The following is a 4897-nucleotide window of genomic DNA, read 5'->3' as shown; positions in this document are numbered from 1 at the left end:
TTTTTCATTTTTACTTTCTCCTGCACTTGAAATGGGCTTACTACAATCACTTACTCTTTTTCAAAGTCCCAAAAAGGTTTGAATTTTTTCCTTCCTCCCTTTTTTATTATTCTTTACGGCTCATGACAAAGCCATTGTTTCATTCACGGAAGAAAAGAGCTGCTTCTCATTGTGATATTCGGAGCTCAATTTCTTAGCCTCCTTTCCTTCTGTTCTTTACTTGGCGTCTTCCTATATTTTCATCCCATTTTCTTCCTGGAGGTTCCAAAGGATGTCTGATGCTATCCATCAGCAGAACTGTGGCTGTGACTGGGGTTTCGCATGCATTAAACCAGCAGTCGTACCTCTCCATGCCCCCCCTGCTTCTTTCCACTCATGCACCACTTCCTCCTTTGTACGTCAGGGAACTGATTTGAGCTAAAATCCAACTCAAGACTTAAAGAGAATTTTAAACTCAGCAGCATTATCATAGAATTGTAGAATCAATATGGTTAGAAAAGACCTCTAAGCTCATCTAGTCCAACTATCAACCCAACACCACTAAACCATGTCCTGAAGTGCCATGTCCACATGTTTTTTGAACACCTCCAGGGATGATGACGCCACCATTCCCTGGGCAGCCTGTTCCAATGTCATGGTCATGTTTGTGTTAGTTTTTAACCCAACACAAAGAAGATGGTGCATAAGCAGGAAAACAGTGGCAGGAAAGGTCTAATGGCTTCTTTTAATGGCCAAGCTGGCTCATACAGATGTTAAAGAACTACCATATGGAATGATCAGTTCTTATTTCTTATCAGTCAGCCAAATTCCACCTAAACCTTAATGTGCAATATGGACACTATTTTATTAACTGGGTTTATTACACAGCTTCCACAAACTGGCACAAATTTTAACAGTTTCAGCATCTTTATACCCGTAACACACTGTCCAATGATTGTTTCATAAATAACGTAGTTGCACTGAACTTGTCCCCTATAAAAACCACACTAACTCATTTTCTGTGACTAAAAGGCATTAGGCTACCCCAGATACCTGAATGGTTTGTAAGCTTCTTCCATAAACAAATATACAAGTTCTTGTTTCCCACAATATGCTGGACGAAACAGTAGTACTGTCAAAAAAATCCATAGCAGCCTCAAGTTTTGACACACAAAGTTTGGAAGTATTATGGGAAATATTAAGGAGTATTTCTTGTGGATGAGTTCTGCTATGAAAGGGACCAACCGAAATTTTGCTACTGGTTGCTCTGTGCACACTACCAGCACAAGATCAAATACATCATATGTATATTGTTCGCTTGTCTAGAAGAGTAACCTTAGTTTAAATACAATTTTTTTTTTACAGAAATCAAATTAAATTAAAACTAGCAATTATGCTTGCTTTTCCTTAAATGTTGTTTTATTCATGCTTTTGCTTTTTTCTTCTACTTAAGTAAGGGATCATCTTGCTAAAGAACACTGCCTTTAAGACACTTGACTTTTTCATTAACCATCCCTTCTTCTTCCACTAACAATCTCTTCCACTCCCAAAATGAAGTCAGAAATGCACACCACTTCCCAATAGCAGACCAACATAAAATCTTAACCAACAAAATATTACAACATGCCTCTGTCACAATAAAAATTTGGTTTGCTTACTTACATCAGAGAACATCTCCCTTAAACTTATAAATCCTTTGAATAATACAGTATGCACAGACAATGTATTTCTCAGGAAGATTTAAAGTGGTAAATTACACTGAAGACCTAATACCAAATTTTTAGATTCAATGCGCTTCACAAAATATGTCTTCATAAATAATGCTGAATGGCACATTAAAATCAGTTTGTTAAAGTTATCAGAACATTAATATTTTTTCTTATCACAAATTTTCACACATATGCAGCTGAAAAATAATTTTTTTAAAAAAGCTTCCCTCTACAAAGAGGCAACAAAGGCCATATTTCATTCCTATCTACAAGACAGTGGCTATGTATATCAATACATAGTATACTGTTGAAACATATCACATTATGTCACAAGAATAAATTACTATTTGAAAAATATATAAAAAGGGGATAAATACATAGCCATGCTGCATTTTATACATTTGTTTCTGTCTATGCAGACTGATTAACTCTTCTTACATATGTATTAACAGTACTTAGCTGTGAGTATTCATAATTATTTCACTTTCTAATTTTTGCAAGTGTACCCAGAGGCTAAATTATTAGTTAATACAAAGGCCCCTATGAAAATATCATTAGATCAAACTAATTCCCAGTTCTGTTTTTCAAACAGCAGAAATGGAAGAATGATCACTGAATCTGTTTTAAATGCAACTGGGAAAACAATAGTCACCTAACTGTTATTACCTTACATAAGAAATTCAGACTTGTTTCTTTTTCTTATTTTTTTTCTCACATGATTAGTCATCTACCATCATGAATACTAGAGACAACAGATATTTTGCTGGAGATAGAGATTATTTCACACCGTTCTCTCTTTTTTTACATTAAAAAAGATTATAACCTATTTTCTACAACAATATTATTAGAAAACAAGGTCATAAATAAAAGGTAATGTAGTTATTAAAAACATCATGTAGTATCCACTCAATGTCCTTTCATGAATAGCAACAGAACACCTGCTTTTCTCCTGTTTTAGTTTTGCCTGTACTATCAAATGTGATCCCATTACAGTATTTAACAGCCGATGCCTGTCAACTTTGTATCTGATCACTTGTGAAATAAAAAGTAAAACTTATTTCAGTGTTCTCGCGTACCTTGACATATATTTTAAAGTGTCACAACATTTACTTTACCTAGGTCCTTACTAAACATATGCTTCACAGCATAGTCATGGCAGCTCAAGGGTACTTGTCACCAACACTTTCATTTGAGTAACTGATCTGTAAGTAAAAGGTTGAAGGCAACACACGTGTTTTCACAAAAATATATCTATTGAATGATTATTTGAATGTTATAAATTACAAGTAGATTCTTATTTACACTTTCTATTTAATGGCATTTTCTAGGTTGAAGAATCTGTATGAGGGAAATTACATTAATAGCTGCTACCCAGGGGGTAAATTACCTAAGCATGTGCTAAGCTAGCCAGTAGTGCTGGAGCTGCTAAGTCTATTTTTCTTTACAATCAACGCCAGATTTGTGGTTTGATAGCAATAATGCTTGCCCATATTTTATATATAGTACACATCTGTTAAATGGTGATTGTATTGTAATTACGAATATTAAAAGAATATTTAGATTGTAATTACATTTATTTTCTCGATGTTGTTGGTGTAACAAAACATTTCCTCTTAATTATCGTAAATCACACTATTTTCCATCACAGATTCTTTAAACATATGCATGTTTTCACCTTAGCATTTTAAGATTCTTTTTTAAATAAAAAGAATTGTTTCATGAAGGTTGTAATTCTGCCACCATTAAAGTGAGATCAGACCATAATCTGCTTTCATTTCCTCATACTTATCCTGTAATTATCAACATAATTAAAGAAAGCCCTTAACCCTGTATGCAGAAACAGTAATTCGCCCTTTTTTTTATCCCCTATACCAAAGGTGGTTCTTATCCAAGGACAAAATTCAAAACTACCAAGGATGCAAGCACAAAGAAGTTGCTTAACATGTCAAGGTGGTCTACAACAGTCAAAATAACTGTACAGGCTCTCTGCACAGTCAGTGCAAGGAGTTAAGTGCTTGTAAAAAGCCTAGATCACTGAGCAGGGAGAAGCTTATTTAGCTAGTAAGAAGCATTAAGTACAGAATGTCTCCCACCTCCCACCTCCACCTCCAGATAAGGTGGTTAACAGAGCTGAAAATTAGATGCTTTCAGCCACTAGGACTGAACCTCCTACTGGTTTTTGAGTAGCCACAGAACTGAGACATATTTCTTTTCCTTTGCTGCAATGACCTTGTGAGAGCTCCCTCAGGAAATAGGGTAATACCCGTGTCCTGAAAGGCCTCCAGTCTGTAACTCTTATGAACATCTCAGTGTCTTTCTCAGTTCATCCAGCTCAGTTCACCTCTCTGGTTCATGCTGTATTACCAGTACAGATGGTATTTGTGAAGCCCTTTTTCATATTAATGGAATGTTGCTCTGAGCAACTAGATCTAGTAAAAGATGTTCCTGCTCACTGCGGGGAGGTTGGACTAGATGGCCTTTAAAGATCCCTTCCAGCATAACACATTCTATGATTCTATGAAATCAATGACAGTTCTATCCTTAAAAAGTAACATAGAAGTTACAATTTTTGGCATTCATCTGCCACAAAACAAAAGGCTGTGTATTGCCTATTGTTGCTTTCGAAGTAGTATTGTCCAGTCACACCAGTTATGTCCTTCCACCATCCACACTGCCAGTATAGTAAAAGGTATTAAACTATTTTAAAGTCTAGTGTATTAGACAGATGTGCAAATGTTTGCCTTAGACATTTCTTGGCACATTACAGAACAAACCATCAGCATATTACAGAGCAGACCACCAGCAAAAATGAGATCAGTTTCTGGCCCTTTGCGGCAAACAGGCAAGTGCCAAATGGAATATTGAAGAAGGGTATAAATAGCTGATAAGGCTAAGCAGGAACCAGATGCCTCAAACAGCCTTGGCACCAAATATGCCAGCGGGAAGAAGTCTTGTGAAGGCAGGATGTCCTTGCCTTAAGCTTATCTCCCGTGGCAATCGCATATGCTAATGAAGATTATAATGTATAATGAAGTGCCCTACTCCTCTCCCATACGTAATATACTTCAGTATGTAGAAAGGTGTGTATAAATTGAGGTGAGATAAAGTATAAAAGGTAGAGGAAAATAGACAAAAAGAGAAGAAGAAATGAAGAAGAAAAGATGAGGGATGCATATTTGAACTCTCATAGGTGGGACCAACATGCTCTC

This window comes from Apaloderma vittatum, unplaced genomic scaffold, assembly GCF_000703405.1.
Source record: "Apaloderma vittatum isolate BGI_N311 unplaced genomic scaffold, ASM70340v1 scaffold6761, whole genome shotgun sequence".
NCBI lineage: Eukaryota > Metazoa > Chordata > Aves > Trogoniformes > Trogonidae > Apaloderma > Apaloderma vittatum.
The sequence above is the reverse complement of the archived record's forward strand: the minus strand, read 5'-3'. Positions refer to the sequence as shown.